The sequence below is a fragment of the Lissotriton helveticus genome, chromosome 11, assembly GCF_964261635.1.
Source record: "Lissotriton helveticus chromosome 11, aLisHel1.1, whole genome shotgun sequence".
In the NCBI taxonomy this organism is placed as follows: Eukaryota; Metazoa; Chordata; class Amphibia; order Caudata; family Salamandridae; genus Lissotriton; species Lissotriton helveticus.
In genome coordinates this window covers 186,471,669-186,495,764 of record NC_136072.1, presented here as the reverse complement: position 1 = coordinate 186,495,764, position 24,096 = coordinate 186,471,669, and the positions used below count along the sequence as shown (strand labels likewise).

General features: G+C 43.0%; 1 protein-coding gene across 19 annotated transcripts in view; it reads left to right on the top strand.

Annotated features, from left to right (window-relative positions):
* The window catches only part of MBNL1 (muscleblind like splicing regulator 1), a 386,422-nt gene that overhangs the window by 247,575 nt on the left and 114,751 nt on the right, over window positions 1–24,096 (top strand). The window lies entirely within an intron of this gene.

Sequence of the window (24,096 nt, the reverse complement as noted above, 5' to 3'; positions counted from 1 at the left end):
ACATGTAAAATAGGTTCAAACACTGCTCGCATTAATTCCCATCATTTATTGCTAATTTCATAACTGAACGGAAAAAAAAATCCTGGTGCTAATCATATTGGCTCTATGGTGTTTTGCACCAGTAATTACCACATGTTCTAGTGTCTGATTCTCAAAGTTTTTTTTTCTTTTAGTGGGTGTGACTTACTTCTGGGAATGTAGGTGAAAGTCTGCACGAAAATCACACTTTCTCACAGATGGATATTTATGTAACCTGACATAATTCATCGCTCTAGAAGAGATAAAGAAATATAATAATGATTGATGAAACACAAGATAGACAGTACATCATCATACTGGCTTATTCTTTGTCATTGTGGACTGTAGGCTTCTTGGTGTAAGAGTAGTAAGGTTTTACTGGGTGGGAAGCGATGTATACATGCAGTAGGGAGGAGGCAGCAGACAGTTCAGTCTTTCAAATGGGGGACCAGTCAGGCCAAAGGATTGTAAACAAGAGCCCAGGAGTGAACATTTGGTGTTAGTTGGCAGAGTGTGTTTTGATCAAAGTTCATCTGGAGAGAGTATTTTAGGTTATATTGGTGAGAGGAGTTCAAGGTTGGGTATTCCACATGTGGATTTAAAGACCAGGGTCAGGAACTTGTATTTTGACAATACATTAGAAGATATATGTTGAATGAGAGAGAAAGAGTAGACTTGCAGGCCAAAAGAGACTGCTACACCAGTCCACCTTGCTCCTCACTGAGGTATTGATGAAACATTTGGCAGTTTGAAATGGGCGATTGGGTTGGATTTTTCTAATATTAAGCAACAGTGATCTGTGAGCTATATTCCAATTCTAAGAAAAATTGATTTAACTTCATTCTAGAATTGAACGCCGCACTGACGTTCTTTGCAGAATGGGTAGGGGGAAGGATATAAGAGGTAAGGGTCTCTTAGTATGTTTGTTGCATTTTCTCGTACCTCTTTTTTAGTCTTCATATAATCCTCTTTTTTAATCTCAACTGACAAACTTGGAAATCAACACCTTGGATTTCACATTAGGATCCCAAATTGGATAAAGCTCCAAAGGCACAAGCATCTCTCGATGTCTACCCAAGAAAAGGGACATAGTCACTGGATATTATACAATTCCAGCATCCTCCCTCAAACAACATATTTAAAGAAAGCACATACATTTGGCTCCTTGGTTGTTCAGAGACAAACGATTAATCGAACACAAATGTTACCGTCCTACTCCAATCATTTTGTGACAACTTCAGTAACCACTTCTTACATATTTCCTGCATTGCAAGCAAGAAAAATTTAAATAATTCCTTTTTATTTGAAAGGAGACAAAATGAGGGAAGATGACATTCAAGTTCAAATTTCCAGAAGTGTCACTTATCTTAATGTATTCATTAAGTATAAAAGAGAGAGATGGGTTCACACACAATCTGCCAGTATGCTACAAGATCAGGACAACGTACAAATCTGCACAGATCATCAGCGTTACAAGGTTTGCATTTTTGGGCACATACATTCACCACCTTGTCTGGGCATAGAAAGCTTTTAAGGAATAGAGTAGATAATGTAGGTCTTTCCAATTGTGGTTGGCATGATGTTGGAGTATATAACATGTTCATGAATACTTGCAATTAGTGGGGTCCCTCAAGTTTCATGTACCTGGTCCGTACTTGCTCAGCGTTCTTTCTGAGGTAACCAGTACAAAATATTACACCATTTCACAACTTCTTTCTTCATTGGGTTATACGGCCCAAATGTAATCTTGTAAAAACCGGCAACTTGTGAAATGTCCCATAATTACAACTGCGTGTCTTGAGTTATAGACACATTTGTATCAGATGAGCTTTGGCAAACCGACCCATCAGGCTGACTAGTTCCCTGCATTCATTATTTGCATCTCACCAAGATACCATCTTATGCATTGAAAAAGTGTATCATTATTGTGCATGTGGTAAAACCATGTGTTGGCTGATTAATCTCTGACAGAGCAGTTGTCAGAAGGGCAGAACAGTGAATGCAATTTCACATATTAATAGGCACATAATTTGGAAGAAATACTATAGGGCTTTACATACTTATTTTGTAATCTATGACTCTGGCTGGGGAAAGTGGAGAATCTGTGATTTGCAGCTACCAGACAAGAGTCCTACCTTAACCACACCCACTTGGAAATCAGAAGTTGGTGACTCCTGAATCTAGAATGCTCCAATCAACACCTGAACTTGGTCCACTGTCAATGCCATGAATATCAACTGTCAACGTTAAGAAATGTATGTGTTGGTTATAAAACCCTGCAATGGGGTGCATCCTTTATGCAGGATCGCACCTTTCAGTTGTTTCAAAAACGCTTCCATTCACAGATCTTTCCATTGCAACTAGGAGTGTCTCATGGCTCATCCTTGAGCCCAACACTATTAAATCTATACATGTGCCCCCTGGCAGAGGTCCTCGAGCATCCTAGTTTTCATCATGACGGACGTAGCTCATTATCACCCTTTTACAAAACTCTGTGCTGAGATATTGTGTCATGAAGGTTGCCCAATGGATGGATCTCAACTGCCTTCAGTTGAACGCAGGGAAAATGAAGGTTCTTATCCTGGGCAAACTACCATCCATCTGACCCACCACTTGGTGGCCGAACTCTCTTGGCCCTTTGCCGAAGCCCAGGGTTAAAAACCTGGCTGTTTGGTTTGATGAGAAGCTCAATTTTGATTTCCAAATCATAGATCTGGCAGAGAAATGTTTTTGGGTCTTAAAGACCCTGATGAAAAAATCTTCTGTTTCTTGCCAGAGTCTGCCAGGAAAACAGTAGTCCAGGCACTGGTTATGTAAAAGTTAGACTACAGTAATGTTTTGTAACTAGGGGTGTTGCCCGTCTTTTGTTGTCTCTTCCCAGACGGGCGTCTCAAGGCCCTGCACTCTCCAAGTTGCTCCGATTACCGCTGCACCAAAAGTTTTCTTTAAAGCCCTATGCATTTGTTACAGGGAATTTACAAATTAGGGTCTTCACTATTAACACTCTTTCATCAAACCTTATCTCCCTGGCAGGAATCTCAGATCTTCTGGGACACTGCTGGCCAGCAACCCCACAGTCAATAGGGTGCATGTTGGGGGTCCCTCATTTGGTTACCTAGCGCCAAATCTATGGAACTCCCTGCCCCTCCAGCTTCGGCACGCCCATTCGGAATCTCTTTTCCGAAAAAAATAAAAAATCTGGCTATTTAGCTTGGGCTGAGTTTACGATACATTGGAAGTGCTTTGGACCTTCGGGAGTCGGACTTCAGTGCTGGGATAATTAGTTTGAAGTAGTCAAGTGCTTTATATGTCGCAGTATCATACTATTATGAGTATGTTGGTTATGAGCTAGTACATATCACATTTCTGAGTGCGGCTGGAGAGACTCTTGATGCCGATTTTCATGGCTAATCCACTGAATCAAATATCGTTCCTCACTGACGAGGTTTCCTCCAGAGTGTGCACTGTGTAGGTAGGGCAATGAATCCGTTTGTGCTTCCTCTTTATAACTTCCCGTGTTTTATTGGAAGAATTTTCTGATATTATGATTTAGAATTATTTTATGAAAAAGGAAGCAATATGAAACATTGATAGAAAACTAAATAATACCCTTTCCCCATTGTTTTAAGTAATAGGTGCTTTTGCCAATTTATATATCCATAAAACCCAAAAATATAGTACAACTGTCTGATCAGCAACATACCAGAAGACAATTTTAGCACATATTTAACTGATTCCCTTTTATCTAGCTGAGCATGTATTTTATTATGTGTTTAGACTGCTCCCTGTAGTGTAGTGTAGATATAGAAAATATTATTTCCTAAATAAAATATGCAGGTATCAGCATTGTGATGCATGTATATATATCCCATGAGTCAAGTTATCGAGAAATATATAGTACCGGCTGAGATATACACACATTCTGAGCTTATATTTACTATTGAAAGAGATTCCCAGTATATCTTGTGACATTTTCCAGTTGCTCCTCTTTTCCCTGCGTGAAGTTCCCTAAGGCAAAGAACTCCACACAGGGAAAATATAGTATCAATTGAAAATGCATATCCTTTTTTCTGTGGGGAAAACATTTCTCCCTGTGGAGAAAGCTATTCCTGTAAACTGCCACGAAATCTGGGCGATATACAAGTGGTAATGTTGGTGAAAAGTATACGTTTATGATCAAATTTACCTTCGCCAATAGGACGCCAAGTGTTTTGTCAGGAGTTAAGCATGTTTTAAGTTCAATTTATATTTGAAGTATGATATGATTTGAGCAAGGTTTCAGGAAAAAAACATATTCCAAGAGCTGTAAATTGTCAAACATGCCAATTTATTTTGGGAAATTATTTTTTTGTTTCAGAGGTCAATATTTATTTGGTGTTGGGTAAACTAATAGTTACAACCTGATGAATATCACAAATGTGCAAGAACAAGCAAAACATATAGCAATAAATTCTAATATGACGCTGACACCTGTTCCTTTGCAGAACAAACTCTTGGCAGATTCCATGTTGGCCTGGTCACTTCAATAACCAACTTTTCTGCACACAGCACAATGACAGAATGAGTGATTATAACTTAGTTTCAGTCATTACTGATTGTTCTCTCATTCTTCAATGGCCAGTATTATTGTTTCAGGTATTCACCGAGACCTAATACCTCACTGATCAATGTCAACAGATAGTGAGTGGAAATCCCCCCCACATAAAGAAACAACTTTAAGTCCATGCTGCTCCGCAGGGCTCTGCTACTGCTTCAAAAGGAGTTTGAGCAAAACTCTCTCTGACCAGACTACTGTCATGACTAGACTATTACAGTGTAGTTTATACCAGAGCTCTACAAAACAGACACAATATCGCAGAAGCAGAACTAATAGTAAAGAAAAAGAGAGAAATTGTCGTATTTTTTGAGTTAGGCAAATGCAGTTCTAGAGATGAAGTGAGTAGTTCATGCTCTGTACTGGAAAAACCGAGAGTTCCATGTCATTTAAGCAACTTCAATGTTACTTAATTTATTTTACATTCTTATTTATCACATCACTTGTTGTTAGATGGTGATGGTATTGAGAAGGTTGTGTCGGCAAAGAATCTTTTTCAAGAAAACATTTATCAAAACAGACACTTTCTGAGTATAATTGTGTACATGGGTAGTATGAGTGAAAACATAGTCGAAATATATTAAGCAAAAATCTTGAAATTCTCAAGTAGCGGCTACTCTGTTCATGTTTGGCATACATCCTCTACACAAATTCTAATCACAAGCTTAAGTTAGCTTGTGGTTAAGAGGTAACGTTTGTATATAGCATGTACAATGCAACTCTCCTCTAGCAGCATCTCTGAGCCAGGACTCAGTTTAAGACATGGGAAAGTGATTCATTTGTTTTGATCTTGTATGACTGCTATGTTATGAAGATGTGAAGCAGAGAGTTGCGACTGCTTATCGGCAGCTTTGTCCTAAAACTGAGAGTCTCAAAACCCTTTAAATGTTGTAATATTGTCTGTGGTAGAACAAAGTAGTGGGTCAGTGAATAGGATGTGATACTCCAACAAGTGTACCTTGTAATGTCACGGATGGCTGATTTTCGAAAAATCTGAGCATCAAAATGGTAACTTGGTCAATGAGCAGTTGTCAGTGATTTGCCCTGGTGACTTAAGTTGGAGCAGGTGAAGCATTTGGAAGTGCTTTGGTAGAGTCTGATAGATGGATCTTCATAGACAATTGGATGCCATCATGCATAGCAGGCTTAAATATTTGTCCCCTTTACTACAGGTACACTTATACAGCCATCCACTTGAGGTTGTTGCAAAAGACCACATCTGTAATCTGTTGATTTCAGCTACTACTTTAAGTGTCTTCAGTGCTGGTCTCATCTAAAGCTGCTCCTAGGCTGAAGCTGTTCCAGAGCTAATCTGGGATGGGGTCCTTGTACTTATAGGTTCAGAATCTGAATTGAAGGTTTTCTACTCTGACTGTAAAAGCAGAATAAGTGATTTAAGGCACCTGGTAACATACACCAGTTCGACAGTGTCACTGGCGGTTTATATCCTACCCTGACTTGCTACAGCAGATTAGCAGGATCACTGAATGTCAGTCCATGAACTACAGCAGATTAGTAGTATCATCTGAACCGAAGTTAGTCCATGAACTGAAATGTACCTTGTGATAATGGTACATCAGTACATTATTGTATGTTTTGTTGTGTAAAGGCTTAAATGCTGTATTTTGCAATGTGTGCATGTCAAAGTGGTCTTTTTAGGTTGGTACTAATGTGCTTGATTTTGATTTGATAGTTTTCCCTATCCCAGATTGTTCACCTTGTGTTTGCCCCTCCCCCATCTGTTCATTGTCTGGCTTCTACTTCCACTGTTCAAATGTAGAATTTTTTTTTTTTTTTGGTTAAGCACTCCATGAGAGTGAATTTAGTTTACAGCTCCCTTCCTCATGGGCTTTCCCCTCAACAAATACCTGCACCCATGTTCCATGTTGCTTTCTCTATTGTATTGCACACTCTCTTTTGTGTGATTCTGCCAAACTCCCTGTCGTCCCCACAGTCCCCGTACTATGTTGCTTTCTCAATCATGTGCTTCTTGCTCCGTCCCATGTTTCTCTCCCTCGTGTACTGCTTTTTCCCCTCCTATTGCCTGCTCCCCGTTTATTCCCTCCTGCCTTCATCGTCCCGTCTTTTATTGTTAGAATTTTGTTTAGGAGGAGGACTATACAGCAAATATCTGCTGGCTTCTTCTTCTTAAGAAAGCACTTTTGTGCTACCACTGCCACTTAATTTTGCTGCCACATTTTGCTGATGCTGGACAGCATCGGCATAAGGTAAAGCAAAATTAGTCCTGAGGAGGGGACCAAATTTTCGATCTGACTGTTTGTGGCCTATTGTTACCAATGTTTAAAATGTACATAGGGTGGACTTTGGCTCTACCCAGAGTGGTATTTATCTCTCACTTCATGCTTTTGGTTGTTTGTTGTATCATTCCACCTCCTGTTGAGTGCTTGCATTGCCCGAGGGACTATTTTACATCTCAGAAGTAAAGTAATTCACCACATATTACATTAGATTTATCTCCCTGATGCATCTTTTACAGAAAGCAATCAATTTTCGTCTCCTTTCTTCACTGACGCTGGTATTTTTGTATGCATTAGCCAAGACTCAAACTGTAATAAGCCAGACCTATGACCAGTGCTTGTTAAAGTTTAACTGTCGTCTGTATAATTATAAATAAATAAAAAATAAGAAGTTCTTGCTTATGTACCTTTATATCTTGGTTACTAACTTTAAAAGATTTCGTGGACAATATTAAACCTGTGGCTCCTTTACCCAAATGCTAGAAAACACTGCAGTTTACACAATGGTCGCTGCACTTAGCATAGCGTGAAGGCTTAGTATGTCTATGCCCATGGCTAAATAACGAAAATATGATTTTTAAAGTATTCGTCCTTTAATTCTTTTCTGGTGTTTGGTCCACTTAGGATTCCACTAGTACGCAGTTACTAAGTAAGCAATACTCCAACGTACTCAAGAAAATGAAAATAAAGTAATTTATTTGTTAAAGTTTTGTAATTGAACAGGTGTTACTTTTGTTCTGGTGAAACTCAGCCAACCACAAAATACTAACGGCTCAACTCTCTCGGCAGCATTTCAAGACATAACTTTTGGCAGACATAATATGAGCCGGAAGTTAATCTCATTCACGCGAGCTAAAAAAAAAAAAAAAAAAAAAAGATGTTACCAGAACTTTTAAAAAAGGAGATGTCACCAGCACTGTGGAAACTCCAAAACAGTAAAAACCCTTAAGGAGAGTCTGGGCGGAGAAACTGCTGCAAACATGGCGGCCATTCTCCATCAGCTTTCCTTCGGGAGATGTTAGGACGTGTTGGGAAAGGCAGGTGTAGCTTGTGAGCCGAGCACCTGGAGGAATGAAACGCAGCCCTGAAGGAGGGCGGGGCGTGCTCAAGGATGTGCACTGTCGTCAGCCTATGGCAGAGATGTGTGTGATTTCAATCCATTTATGTCGCTCATGGCGACGAGGAAGTATTCAGTAGACTCAGGTGACGCACACATGGACTCATTAGGCGTTGCCAATGACAGCAGCGGTCACCCCAGGTTTATCATGTGGTCCACGGGCACTGAAGACATGTCAGAAGTGTCTGTAAGGCGCAGATTAGCAAACTGAAGCAAGGGCCTTAGAACCTGTTCCACGAGTCTTTAAAAAACGTACCCTGCAGGGAAAGAAAAAAACATGGCCGAACACGCATCACCATCTGGCGGTATTAGCTGTTTTAGCTGCCGATCCGTTAATAAATACGGTACTTTACCTTTAAAACTTATAAATACACGTGGCAACACAAGCGCAGGCAAACACAGCTTTGAGTGGTCTGTTTTAATAAATTCACAAATTGCACCTTCTCCTAGCTCCTCAGTAGTAAACAGAAACCTTCTAAAGGTGGGACAACTGTTAAAGTTTGTGATGTCTTCAGAAGGGATCGAAAGATGACGTTATAATTTTCTCTACCAGCGGTCTTTTAGTGAATTGACTTTCTATCATACGTCAGCGCTGACGCATGGATTTGAACTTTGCCACTTAATTCCAAGGAGAGTCGCATCGACAGGCGAAAGCTTGGAAATGCATCATTTGATTCTAGGGGACTGTTGAATTGCAAAATCTGCGTCACACGTTTGTGTAAAACGGAAAACTGGTGTTTGCAATACTGTGTGACTCAAAAGTTTGCGCATGGAGCGCCCTCTACTGCTTCGAAATAGTAGTAGCAACTCTTTCATTGAGAGACCATCGTTACATAGACACATTACTGTCTCTGTTACTTTATCAAGCACACGTCCTAGCAACACAGCTAGCCAAGAGAGAGTTTACTATACCCCGGACTACCGCTCTTTATGGTAATAGGAAACCCCGGTGCTGTCATTTTAGATTGAAACTGTAGTAGTCATTTCGAGGCTAACAAGATATTACAGAGCAATTGAGTTGAAAGAACAGCTGCATACGACTCTAGTATAAAAAAGATGATTAGAAAAGCAACTGTGCTGAGGCGCGTTGAATCAATTCATTATCTGGCAAGGCGCTGTACAGCTCATACCAGCCTTCTCCTTCGGCCAGAACAGTTTAAAATACACAGACATAGCGCTGGCCAGCTTAACGACACGTAGACTGGGCGTTCAGTGTAGCCCGGGCTTTCAGCCTAAATGTTTTAAATAGGACAGCAGAAGAAAAACATCATATGATTGCCGTCTGTGCTTTCCCCTCTCACTTTCACATTCCTGCTTATTAAGACTCAATGTTGCCATGGCCAACATTTTCTGAGTCATGCTATGCAAATCATTCCCAGCTACCCTCGCCTGTCTTCTGCAGTCAGGAGGTTTATGCACACTAACAAGGGGTTTTCAAAAGGAAAGATGGTGTCTTACTTAAGGTAATACACTTATTTATGCTTATAGTGTTTGTACTGTGTTCCTGAGTTCAGGGTCATGCTTTTCCAGCTTATTTGGAAACATGGGGCATATTCTCAAGGACATATCGCTGAGTTATCGTCACTTTATCCCAGCCAAAGTGACGATAAATGTATCACCCCATTCACAAGCTGGTGATAACAGCTGATATCACCAGTTTACCTGTGATAGCAGCAGCAAAAAACATCGCCACAGATGAGCCCGGCAACTAACGCTAATGAGATGCAGAGTAGGCGTACCCGTGCAAAAAGCTGTGAAAACACCACTCTGCAACATTCTCAACGACCAGCCAGATCGGCGATAAGATCCCTTAACAGGCGATAAGGCGCGTTAACAGCAGGGATTTAACACCTGGTGTAAAGTCGGACGACAACCTGCACCATAAAAGGGAGCCCAGCCCAGAGCCACACCAGAAGAACAACAGATGCCATTGGAGCCCCTGATCATGCCGCTCGGAGCCCCAAGAGGCCCACAACACCCACCGCAGCAATGTCACTTCAGGCATTGGAAGACCTGGGATGATGATGAGGAAGATGATGCAGGTGTAACACACCCCACTGCGGCTGCAGCAGGAATATTCCGAAGGGACACAATCCTAGACAATTGATTCACATGAGCACGCTCAGCTCTGGTGCTTCAACCTCACTGCACTGCAACTCACGGACACTTCTGATTGCATATTGGGTGACCTTAGTACTTGCTCCGGCTACCACCATGATGCTTTGCAGTTGTTTCTGTAATGCTGGTGTTTTCTGCTTCTGCTTTAATAGTGATCACTGTTCAAGGTGTTGTCAGCACCAACCACTCCGTGAGGGCTGGCTTCCATTTACCTCACACACATCCAGCAAAGGCGTCGCTACATGTGACCCGGGCAATAAAGGTGCCGGGGGCACGTGCCAGTAGCCAGCTCCACAAACTATGTGAGTGTGTCTGTGTGGTCATAATGTATGCATGAGGGCCCCGGGCCCTAGAACATTATATTGTGCTGTGTACAGCGTACACAACCATGTCACCACAGGCAGCGGGTAAGACCTTGGACACATCGCTTTGTCGTCCCCCACTCAATACGTAAGAGGAGTGGACTGGGCTGGCGTACGCAAGTCCAGCGTGGCAGTGTGAATGATTTTCCCGGGGCTCTGGGCATGGTTCAGTACTGGAAATGTGCAAATGCATGTGTCTCTGTCGCACTGTCGGTCTCCGTTGGGGAGTGTAAGTGGTCCCTGATGGGACTTAGACACCCACGTATGTGATCTAGTTTGGCTTCCATGAGATCAGACCCCACCCGCACCTGTTCGGCCACCTCCTTCTGGCATTCTAACACCTGGCCTTGGAATGCGATGTATGCTTCGGTGAGGTGCTGGGAGCCAGCCGTGGTGGTGGGTGCTTCCTGCTGTGTGGTCTGTGCAGAGGGTGTGGTCTCCTCGATGCAGCTGGGCTGCCCTGCTCCTGGAGGTGGGTTGCCTAAGATGTCCATGAGCTGTTGTAGGGCGTCGGTGTCAAAGGTGTGGAGTCCTCTTCAGCATCACTGATGAGTTGTGTGGTCTGCTCTGCTGGAGGTGTTGTTTGTCCCTCTGCAATGTGAAGGGTAGATGCATTTTGACATTGTGTTGACATGTATGTTGGTGCATTGTTTAAGTTTACATACAGACTACGACAATGTACAGTGTGACTGTTTGGGAGGAGCTGAGTATTTGATGCGGGACAGTGGACATTTGGACTACATGACGGATATGAGGTTGTACACTTACATTTTCATCTCACAGTTTCCTGCTATGCCAGGTGTGATTGGCCAGTTTCTACATACAAGCGGACCAAGTTGTGTCCTCTGTTCTGCAGTGTAAGTGTTGCACTTTGTACCACACATGGTCGTCAATGTGGATGTGCTGTTACTGCTATGTGTGTGTGCTGCATTGTGGGAGAGTCACCCCTGAAGCTGTGATTTTGCTGCCCCTTATCCCTTTGAGACTTTGTGCCTTAGACTTTTATGCTTTTACAGTACTGAGATGTTGGCGACTTGGGTCATTTGTGCTCTTGGACGGTTATTATACTCTTGTGCATTGTTTGTCTGCAGATGTATTCTAGACGCCAGGGCTTGTTTGTGCACGTGGATGTGTCAGAGTGTGACCTGCTCCTTTCCCGATGTGGTCCACACTCAGCCACCTCAGTGTTTTGGCGTGCACAATGTCATGATGATTGTACTGCAGCCATGCTGATCGTCATGTAGTGTCAGTTGCATTGTCAGTGTGGCTCACAAATGCGCATCTTGGCTGGGTTTCGCACGTGTGCATGTGTTGGTTGTGAGATTGGTGATGTGAGTGGTGGGACCCCTTTGGGCACATGGTGGACGGGGGCCTACTTGGTGTTTGTATGTGTGCTGCAGTGTGCCACGGGGATCAGGGACATGATCCAGGGTCATTGTTGGTGTGCAGCGTGCTACACATTGTTGTGCATGTGTGTCATTGTGTCCATCTACCCCTTTCCCCCCAGACCCTGGTCGTTACTCACCCTGTTGATGTTGTGTCCGGTCATATCGAGCTGTGTCCGGACTCCCAACTCCTTGCACCGTCTCCACACTGAAGACTGTGGCCACCATTTCCTCCAGCTCCTCCTGTGGTGCAGGACTCCCACGTCTAGTCGCCGTTGCTGCCTTCCTGTTGGCATCGGGTTTCTGCTTGGGTTTGGCTTTTCACCTCATGCTAATTACTCTTGACCTCCTTGATTGACCTCCTCGACACTCCGACTGCATTCACGTTGTTCACGATGGAATGCCATATTTCCGTTTGTGTTGCCAATGACACAGTGGAGATGACGAACAGTTGTTGGTAGTGTTCTGTCACCTCCATGATGATGATCCGGTTTTCCTGCGGACTGAACCCTGTCTTCCTCTTCTCCTTGGCCTTCCCCGACCCCGAGGTTCCTTGCTGGTGGTCTGTGAGGCTTGTAGGTTCGCGTTGACCTCTGCACTCAGTCCGGGTGTATCCATGGTGCTACGCACTTTATTTCTTTTTCTCTTTTTTTTGTTCTGCTTTTATGGTGCATTTTCCCTCATGACTCGTGGCAATTTCAGGCCTGTCGCTGGATATCGCTGATTTCTGTATCGCGATTGGCCTCATTGCAACTTTTTTCGGGTTCATGTTTTGCATTTTTGCCGCGTTGCGTTAATTTTAATGCATCAAATGACGTCTTATCGTGAGACTATCGCATGGTACCGCCTTGTTGAGAATACAACGTTAACACAGCGTTATTTTCCCGCGATGGACTGCGATGTGAAGAGTTGCGTTAAGCTAATTTTGCGATAATTAGCACACGTTCTTGAGAATATCCCCCTTTGTGTGCTTGTACTGCAAGACTGAAAGATTTCCTAACTCCACATAAAATATCATATTCACTGATTTTACATACAGATGCTGCAGTTGGTAAAACTGGCAATTATTAAATCTTAACTGATCCAACTTTGCCCTATATATTTGCACATTTACATATTTTAGAGATATATTACTAATATCTCGACACTAACACCCACAGCTACTACATAATGGAGCTGAAGGAGAACAAAAGTGTCAGAAAGCTGTTTTTCCCATTTAACCTAATTGCTCAGGCATACTAAGACCAGCTGCATTGAAACACATTGGCACCTTTCTGTAACGGCGCCTGCTTGTCGTCTTATCCAAATACATATAATTACCACATATGCACTACAACACATTTTTTAAAGACTTTTTAGGATAGGGTCCCCTATTTCTCGGATACAGAGTAAATAAAGTCTGGCGACTTGTGAACATTTTCTCAGATTTTCTGTAAATCCTATGCAAGGACGTCACGTGGTTGTTACTGTTGTAAAACCTTTTGTTGAGTCTCATTTAACTTCTGAAGCCCCAAAGTAATCCTCAGTAACTTTGTCATGCTAAATTTTCCATAGGTTTTGTAGACAAATGAAGGATTTACTCAGGCTGTAGACAAACCAATAATGAAGGCAACTTCATTATAAATCCTCCCACTAGACGTTTGTTGCTTTTGTTCTTGTATCCCATTGAAAGATCTAGGACACGTAATGCGTATCACTTTATATCATCTCTTTGTACTTCTACACATACCTTTTCAACATTTTTATTTGCATCTCAAATCATTTGAATGTTCAGTAAATATTCAAATATATTTCAATATTACATAGCTCCACTCATTCATACTCCTTCATTGGTCCAATTAAAAACAATGGGTCTCAGACAAGGCGAGCATTCACCCCCCCAAAAAACCTGTATCTTCAGTTCCCTACATACTACTGGGTGGTGTCCAGTGAGGCTAAACTTAAAGTACAGTTAGGGTACTTGTACTCATAGGTATAAATCAAGAATCAGGTTCAACATGGCCATTGGGATCTAATTTTAACTCTGTAGCCCACTTGTAAATAACTAGACAACTCTACCTCGATAGCTTACTTTCATCATACTATTATGCGCTAAATAGTTTTTTTTCCTTACAACACATGTTTTGGGATTTGTACCCATCTCTTCGCTTTGAATGAACAACATTTTTCGTTACCCATTTATAGTAGCTTGTGCTCCTCTGCTTTATGCAAGGTGCTTTCAATGGACCATCACTCTACTGCCATCACTTTTTGGTAAATTAATCCCATTCGATTCTGTTTTTGACCAAGTAATATTAGATAGCCCTGAAAGCCCTCTGATATATGGTGGCAATTGTGAGTTATCTGGAATTTGTGAAATTTTCAATAGGCTCTGGACAGCAATTAGTGTGAACTAACACAGTAAGCGTTGACGGACAGATGCTATTAAGTTCTGATTCAGTTAGTGACGTATTTTTTAAATATTGATGTCTGTAGCATTGCTTATACTTTGTAAGTATGGTCAGTACATGCTTTATTGTTTCTCTAAAACATTTCCAAATGGTGCTTGAACAAAACCCGCAATACAGGTCTCAACCTAAAATTCAGTCACCTGGTGGTGGCTCAGGGGAGTCAGATAGCCCTGATTCTCCTGGATCTATCCGCAGCATTTGATACTGTCCCACATCAGTTACTACTACAATGTCTTGGGGACTTAGTTGTGAGCAGCATATCATTAACCTGGTTGAGTTCCTTTCTTACAAACAGGTTCCAATCCCTGTGGATGGTTCTGTTCTCCTCCGAACCTAAGCCTCTGAGCTTTGGAGTTCCTCAGGGGTCAGCGTTGAGCCCCACACTCTTTAATGTTTATATGGCTCCTCTGGCATCCCTTGTTGAATCGTTCGGTATACAGATAGTTTCCTATGCCGACAATACTCAACTGCTCCTTACTCTTGATAAAAATGCTCCCCACGCTTTGAACAAGTTTAAGAATTGCATAGCAACTGTGTTTCGCTGGATGCACAAAAGCAGCTTACAGTGCAATGTTAGCAAGACCAAATATAGTTTTTTGGGGTTCCCCAACATGCGGGGACATTAACATCTGGCCTAATGAGGTTCTGCCTCCACTGCCCCTAATTCGGTGGCTCGTAACCTGGGAGTGAAGTTTGACAATTACGCCACATTTGCTCTCCAGATAGCGTGTATTATTGGCATCTGTTTTGGACATTTGAAGGGCATTAAGAAGTTCCTCCATCATCTTCCCTCTCCGTAACAGAAAACGGAGATCCAGGCTCTGACCACTAATAGACAGAATTACGCTAACTCCCTTTACTTGAGGTTACCACGGTATCTCCTGAGAAGATTGCAACTGGTGCAAAAGTATGCGGTGCGTCTTCTGTTAAAGTTCCCCAGAATGGAAGTCTGGCCCCCCAATACCTTGCCAAGAGGATGATTCCCACCTCCATTTCAGATCCCTTTTTTCTTCTAACTCTCTTTTGGTGGTGCTTCCCAAGTTTAGAAGGAAACGCTGGGGTGGCAGCTTTTACTCTCACCTGGCAATTAAAGATGGGAATGCACTTCCTCAGGAGTTTCAGGCTGTGAGGGATATTCAGTTTTCAGACGATCTGATTAAAAGTTGACTTTTTAGTTCCGCTTTTTAACTCCACTACTACAAGGATCTTTGCCTACTATAGGGCGGGGACACTCTATGAGTAGCTGCGGGCTCTATAAATCCACTAAACGTAAAATAATACCATTATTGGTTGCAGCACACCAAGGACTGTACGCCCTTTTTTAAAATGATGATTGCAAGCTGTGTTCTATCACAAACACTCAATTTTTCTTTGGGGCAATAATTTGAATAACAACAATATTCTCTTATGATGATCCAAACTGTCTAGTGTTTGAGCACTGTAGTAATTTGGGGCCAGTAGAAACACAACAATTGATAATAGAAAGTACTCTAATGTAACATTATCTATGGAAAAATCAACTTCTTTGCTTAACCTATTGCAGTAAAATGAGTTTATCAATTTCATGTGTCTGTCTGATCAAATCATCATTATCACTATGCCTAGACAATTTGCAAAGACCCAGAAGAAATTTGACTTTCTAGACCTGTTCCGTTACACAGTACTGAAGAAGCCAACATATGTTACATTCATTGCTTTTTTTTATCCACAGTGTAATTTAGCATATCCATTTTTAACATGGAAGTAATCAAAATGTACACATGGCCTAATTTAGAAATTAGTGCCAATAGCAAACCCTTTAATTAATGGCTGCAGTAGTACATTTTCCATTGGACGGTTCTCGCTTAGTGGGAAATCCTATTTTAGAATTATCTCTAAATTATCTCTGCCAACGAGATAGTACTGATGCACACAGTGATTCATTCCTAAAAAACAAAATATTAGCAGGGTCTATAGTCTTTTATAGAATTTCACCTTCATTGTCTTGACTGCCGGAGGTGCAGAATACCAATGCTACCTAGTTTTGATTCTACTTCATGCCTCTTCTGGCGGTACCCAACACTCCCTGCCCCTTTAGCTTAATCTTGTAGGTTCATTATCACCCATGTTTCCCACCTAATTTCATCCTGTTTTTGCCTCTCTCTTGCTCTTAGGCAAAACCTAAGAATGAAAAATACAACTTATTCCTTAAAAGGTATACCTTGTGCCCATCATCTGCATCCACTGGCAAAAATGAAACCCTTGGCAGTTTGTCAATAGTCCAATCGGTGTGAGTGTGCATTCTGAATCAGTGGGTGTACGTGCCAACCTGGTGTAGAGAGTACCATATAAAAACATCAAAACCTAGAATGGTGGAACTTTTGATATCTATCTCTAGCTAACATGCAATTGGGCGTGCACTTCGTAAGCATTGAAGTAGCCTAAAGCAGAGAAGAGTTGATGTACTCAAATTACTTTGTCAGACTTGGGCAGGTATGTGACAGTGTAAGTCTAAGCAGAAGAGTTGCATAAAGTCCTTGCCTATACTTTAGAAAGTAATTTTCCTGTCTTAGCTATTAAGGGAAAGAGCTCCAAAATATTAATAACTGTACATGGTGAGATCTGGCATCATACCTTTGAGCCTGGATGAGTCTTTTGGCAGTAAAATGAAGGGACATTTGCTGGAGTGAGATGGTTTAGTTAAGTAGTTTGGTGATCAGCTCCATAGGGCCTTGAGAACGGCGTAGCAGCCATGAACCTTTCCCACTATTTGATCTGTAGACATTGGTGGTCTGATAGGTTTTCTGTATCTCAAGCCTAAAATAATCAATGCAGCTTCATTTTGCATTGATGGCAACTTGTGAAATTACTTTTTTAGGATACTTGTATACATGATTTCGCAATAGCCCAGGTGGGATATTATCTCAGTAACTACAAATATTTTTTATGGAAACAGAAAAAAAGGGGAAGTATACACACACCATATGTTAGTGATTTCTTAGGAACTTCGTTCAATGAGTGGAATTGACTCTTAAACAAGAAGCCCAGATTTGGTAACGTTGGGAGCAGCAAAATATCAAGGCTGTCTAGTCATGAGTTAAACAGCTGTGGCTGGCACAGGCAAGCGCGGTGGGGCGGGGCAGGGCAGGGCAGGGCGCGGCAGACTACTGAATAGGTATAATTAAATAAATAAATAGTACATATTCCGTCGCCTGTCATCTTCCCCCCTGCCGCGCCCAGCCCCACCCACCACGATGGCCGGCCGCCACTGGAGTTCTCACCGTGCCTGTTTCTTCCATCACTCTGCACTTCCTGTCTCTTTATTTCACATTTGCAGGTTGTTTTTCAGCCCTGACGCCTTACTTTGTTGCTGTTTTTCGATCGTCTGCTTCCTAATTTTTTATCCCCCTTTTCTGCCTTTCTCTCTCTTGCTCTGGGACAATCAATGACTGATGGACAAAGATAGTTCTTGGCTGCCACAAATATATTTTTCCACCTACAATATTCAGAAGAAATGAATCAGATATAGCTCTTTGTATAAGCACCTTGTGGGAACAATAAACCTATACACTTACCCAAGCGCCAGGAAATCCTCTGGTAATTAGCGCGCTACACAAATCAATAAAACATAACATAACAAATTAACCACTTCCTTCCCCAGGACGCCTGTGAGCCCCCAGTTTCAAGGCAGGCAAATGGGAGTGATGTAAACCAAGCAAATGGGACAGGTGTGTGTTTCATGAGGCACGTGCACAGAGTTTCTTCCCTTTAGAGTGTTAAGAGTTAAAGGTTGAGCACGTTTTGTTACGTTAACTGCTGGAATTGCTTCAAACAGTTGGCAACTTGTTTAACGTATAATTTTCAATATATAAATTATAAACTCTAAGCACAAAGAGCCTCGCTGACACTAGTATGCATACAAGTAAACAATAACAGTTAATTCTGGTGCTCTACAATGACATTATATATAGCACCAACGTATAATTATTTTTCTGTAGGCCTGTAAAATGAATCCTTATGTTCTAAAAAAAACCTTATGCTAATCCTACACACAGGGTTTTGAAGGCAGAAACAATTCAACATTGTTCATCCGTAAGTGAATCTAGCTGCTCATGAAGCGGAGGCACACAGTAGGATACGAGTTGTTTTTAAATAGAAATCTGTGCATGTTTCTACACTGTGCCTCAAAAAAAAAAAAAAAGATTTATTTCATGGCAGAATCCACTTCTATGTTATGGTGGCATTTTGTTGTTATATTTCTCTGGTAACATAAACTACTCCTTCTACCCAATCTCTACCCGTTTCTCATTTTCCATACTTTGTATTTTGTCTTACCTTTTCTTTTTTGTTAACTCTCCTTAGTTTACACAACAAATTCCACAATGTATCATCATAAATAATTAAAACTTCGTTACACAAAGAAATACTATTGGATAAACACTGCCATTACTTCATCGTTTCTCCCGCCATGATGAACCACATAGTGAGGCCTCAATGCCTGCATTTACAATCCCTTCCTAATGAATAAAAGACCCTCCTCACTTTCTGTTACTTTTTTGTGCAAAACTTCACTTTTACGTCCGTGCAAGCAGGGTTCGCATGCTCCAGCGCTTGGGCTGGCCTGACTTTGCTTTGCTTGGTCAGTGATCTGTGGTTTGGGGAACTTTACTGTCAGGTATTCTACTGCTATGGTGAGTGCTTTTATCTATTCCCGGGGGGGCCCACGTGCTGTCAGTACCTGCACGTGGTGTGGTTGGCTTACCAACGGATGCTTGCTGCTGGGCTGCCCAGTCGTAGGTCTGCAGTGCTTGCTTCCGTCTGGGGTAGGCGTAGCCAGAGGCCTGCTGTGCCCAGGGCCTGACTGGGAACCACAACCAGCCCTGGCAAAGTGCTCGGCCGCCCCCCCCTCCCCACTGGGGGGGGGGGGGTTGGAGGTGCCGCCAAGCTCTTTGCTGCCGGTTTTCGGCCGATTTTGGTACGGCCCTGTAACAAAAACTGCCCCTAGGGGCCCAAAACCGGACCCCACCCGTGCGGCGCACCGGGGGATTGCCCGTTGTGGGGACTTCTCATTCCCAATTCCAGGTTCTTCTCTTTGGTCTAAAGTCGGCTCCCCATGTGTTTACTTAGGTCTTGGATTCCTTGATGGCCGTTCTTTATCTTCAGAGGGCGGATGTCTTCTCTTACCTGGACAACTGCTTGGTGAAGGGGGCTTCTCTTCACTTGACTTGCTTACATGTCCATAAGGTTCTCAACCTTCTGTCTTCCCGTGAATTCCTGATCAATGTGAGATAATCACAGCTGGTTCTATCTCGGGTTAAACATTTTATTGGGTCCCGGTTCTGGACGGATCTGGACATTGTCATGTTGCCAGACTGAAGGATGTTGAAAATTATTTCCCATCTGATGGATTTCTTGTCTGCTCCTGTTTCACCTGTGTTGCTTTGAATTAGGTTACAGGGGGACCTGGCAGCCACTGTGTTCTTGGTTCTATGGGCTTGTTGGCACTTCACTGTCCTGATGAAGTTCATACTGAGCAAGTGGCTCCCCAATGTGCAGTAGTTGTCTTGTTTTCTCCCGGTAACTCCTGTAATTTGAGACAAACTGGAATGGTGGCTCCTTCCAGCGAACATTCTATTGGGGGTCTCTTTGTGTTCTCCAGGTCTGGTGGTCATCCCGACGGATGCCAGCGAGAGTGGCTGGGGGGCCTGGTCGGTGTCTCTCATGGTCAAAGGTCTGTGGCTGGTGGGCCAGAGATCCAGCTCATCCGATTTGAGGCAGTTGGAGGCTAGTCATTTGTCTCTCCTCCATTTTTAGGGCTCGCCTGCTGTGCGCATGCGCATAGCTGGCGAAGCTCTATAGGGGCTTAAACAGCGTTTACCCAAGCACGATTCCACTGGCGATTTCTTGAAGTGCATGTGCTTTTTAGGTCATTGCGCAAGCGCAAGCCCTAAAAAGCGCGTGCACAATGCCACCAGCCGCCTGCCTGCCTGCCTCGCATTACCACATCAAAGGCAGCTTCTCAGCGTGCGCTCATCCCCTAATTATTCACGGCCGGCCGGCCGTACTTTCAGTTTCACGGCCGCCGGCCGTGTCTCCTTTTATGCTAACTCCCTCTGTACCTCTCCTTGCATCCTCCTCTTTACTTCGATTCCTGCCGTTTTCTATCTTCTCCGGCTGTTTGCTTTGCTTCCTTGTTTTAGGACCCTTCAATCTCATTATTCTCTACCCTCAATTTCTATCACTTTAACATACCAGTGAAATTACTATACTATGCTATAGGCTTTCAGTCATGTTATTTCTCCATCTGCACGCATTAACACCACTTTAAGATGGCAAATATTTGTGTCTCGGGATAAGGAAGGCAGCACCTTTTTTCACCCTACACTTTCATTAATATGGCGGTAGCTACGGGTGTCTTCGTTTTACTAGCCTAACCTGCGTTGGAAGCACAACAGGTTGATTTTATCACTGCGGCATGCCATGCATTCGAGCGCCATGAGGTAAAGCCACTTACACCTAGCCTTTGTCTTGCAAACACGCTGTTTTCATAAACGTGTGAGAGTATGCATGAAATCCGAAACTTTGCCTGATCAAACGCTGACAGCGCCAATGAAGGCTTCACAATTTTAAAGCACACCTTGAGCATGGCATGAACACAGATATCGTCACAGCCTTGTATGAATGTTCAACATTTACATTGTTGTAGCTAGGTATGGACATTGATTTATTCACATATAACGCATGAATGTAAAGTCATCCTGCTAATTCAACGTGTGGCACACGTTATATTAACACTCGGTATATCCACGGGTTCGTTCTGTGCACAATTTCTTTTACCTTGAATAATCACTGCACATTCTCACGGAGGTGGCGCCGTATTCTTTTGAACCGTCCATAGTTTCCTATCAGCATGTCACCATATGGACATTTAAAGACACAGGGAGACTATTCCACCTTGCATGTAACGCATGATATATTATGGCAACAATATTCCCCTTTTTTGAATTTTGTTGTCTCACTCGCCCAATCTTGGTTTTGTTTTAGGAAAAACCCCTGACAAAGGGCGGTTATTTGCCCGAAATGCATTGGGGCCAATACACACTTGTTTAATTGATTATGGATTTATACTTTAAGGAAGCTGTTGAATAACTCCTGAATTCAATGAGATTACATCCATAACGTTTACAATAAACGATGTGCTTGAACGTCTGAATTGGCATCAGGCAGTGGATTCAGAGGGACACTTCCCAATGGGGAGGCGCAACTGAATACATTACACAAGTTAACGTTCATTTATTTAATTTCATTTTAAGTGATTTCCCCATGATCACAGGCATTGATCCGATGACGAGAGTCAAATTTGGTTTTCCAGTTCTGAAGTGGGCAGCTCTGGCCATAATGCCACATCCTGCTTCCCCCTCTCACCTACTCCTTTTCCACTTGGCTTCCTGGCTGCTTTCTGATGCTTTCGCATCTAATGCAATAGGCAGGGATGGCTCTGCTGACTTCTTTTCACTCGCTCACCTTGCTCCCAATTAGCATCAGTTACATTACCCAAGTTCACATTCATTTAATTAATTTTAATTTAGTGTGATATGCCTAGGAGCACCAGCGACATTACGAATGCTCTGAGACCCCACGCTGGGTGTCCAATAAATGATACTGGAGATTCCCCATGACTGACTCCTCCATTCTTTGGAGACGTCTTCAATTCAGCTTTTACACTAGACCCCTCCTAGCTCTTGTCCTCGATAAGCTCTGGGTTTGTTATCTGCGAAAGTGTCAACCCCTGATATGCCCTCTGTATGCCTCCTGCAGTTATGTTGATGAGCAGTATGGCAAGATGATTAACTGCCTAAACTTCTGACCCCCGTAATCTTTCAAATAAACAGTGGCAATAAAAAAAAGTGGAAAACGGGCATCGGTGACAGCGTTAAAAAGTTAATGGGAGCTTAAATTTAAAAAGAAAATGCCCGGCAGGTGTGAAGAAAATCCATCAGGAGCTGAAATTAAAAAAGAAAATACTTGTCCCCAGAGCAAAGACCAGCATTGGCATAGCCAATAGGTCTCGCCTTTGGGACCTTATACGTGTTTAACCATGCAACCGTTAATGTTATTGCACCAAGGATATTGTGCTGCATAACTAAATACTTATAAGGTCCCAAAAGCGAGACCTATTGGCTATGCCAATGCTTGTTCTCCTTGTCTGCAGGGCACAGCCATCATAGTCCAGACAGAGAACACTATGGCCAAGTCCTATGTCACTTGGTAGTGGGGGATAAGTGCTCTGTATTTGTCGGCTGTTGCGGATCAGATATTCCGGTGGGCTCAGGCTGCTGTGGTCTCGTTGAGGGCCATCTTTGTTCTGGGGATTCTCAATCATTTGGTCGATTGCCTGAGAAGGGAGATTACATCCTCTCAGGACTTCTGTCTTTCTCCCCTGGCGTTTGCCGATATAAGTCTGTTGTGGGGTTGCCCTCAGGTGGACCTTTTTGTGAGCCTGGGCAATGCTCTTCTTCTCTCTTCTTCCCCGTTTTTTTTCCAGAAGAAAAGGGAGGCTTTGGCTTGTGCCCTGACCTATCTTTGTCCTGTCAGCCTTCTGTTTGCTTTCCCTCCATTTCCTTTGATCCTGAGGTTTCTTGTTTGGGCTCGGAGTGAGTGGGCTCAGGTTGTTCTGGCGGCTCCAGCAAGGCCCCTCTGTTTCCTCTGTTGATGGAGATGAAGGTGGGTCTGGCGTGGAGGTTTCCGTTGTTTTCATCTTCCTTGCGATTTCGGTCTTATCAGGTGTACTCATTATCGTGGCTCTGGTTGACGACTTGGCAGTTGTACGGGGTGGCTTGATGTTTCAGGGCCAATCTGCCTCTGTCTCTTCTTCTTTAGAGTTTACCCCTTTTGACTTTGAAGGTCTTTTTTCCTGGTGGCGGTTACGTCTGTTCACCAGTTGGGTGAGCTGGGTTCTTTGCCTTGTCTGTCTCCTTTCTTTTGAGTACTTGACAACAGGACGGTTCTTCGGTTGAGCCCTGGCTTTGTGCCCAAGGTGAATTCTCTGTTTCATCGTCAGCAGGACATGATTCTACTGGTGTTTTTCCCTGATCCTCAGTCTCCTTAGCAGGTTGCCTTTCATTCCTTGGATGTACGTAGATCGGTCTTGGGTTACAGGGATTGGATGAAGATGTTCAGGGTGTCTTCCGCCTTTTTTGTGAACTTTAGTCCTGGTCGTAATGGGGATAAACCTTCCACTCAGGCCGTGAGCAGCTAGAATGGGTTTGTGATCCTGGTCGCCTATAAGCAGTTTGGGTTGTCCTCTACTCTGGCGATTCAGGGAAGGTCTACTAGGGGCATGTCCTCTTCTGTGGCAGAACTCCAAGGTGCTTCTTTACAGGAGATCTGTCGGGCAGCCACTTGGGCAGTGATGCCTACTTTTGTGTCCCATTATTGGGTGCTTCAGGGGCCAGAGGTGCCCGATTTGCTATATTCCTGGGTCCTGTCTTCTATATTGTGACCTGTGTTTTTTCCTGTGGATTAAATCTGTGCTTGCATTCTGTACAGTTGCCCTGATCCGTTTTAGTGTCTTTGGTACAACTCACTGTGATTTATCACATTGAGAGGTATGAGGAGGTAATGATGCAATTACTTACCAGCAATGGTATTACTCTGAGTCCTTCTCTCGCTGTGACATATCAGGCCTTCCCTCCTGCCCTTTTTGCCAGCCTTCTGTGTGGTTTTTGGGCTTGGTATGGAACAGGAAGTGAGCAGGGGATAGGTCTTTTATTTATTGGGAAGGGATTGTAAATGGATGCACAGGGGCTTCACTA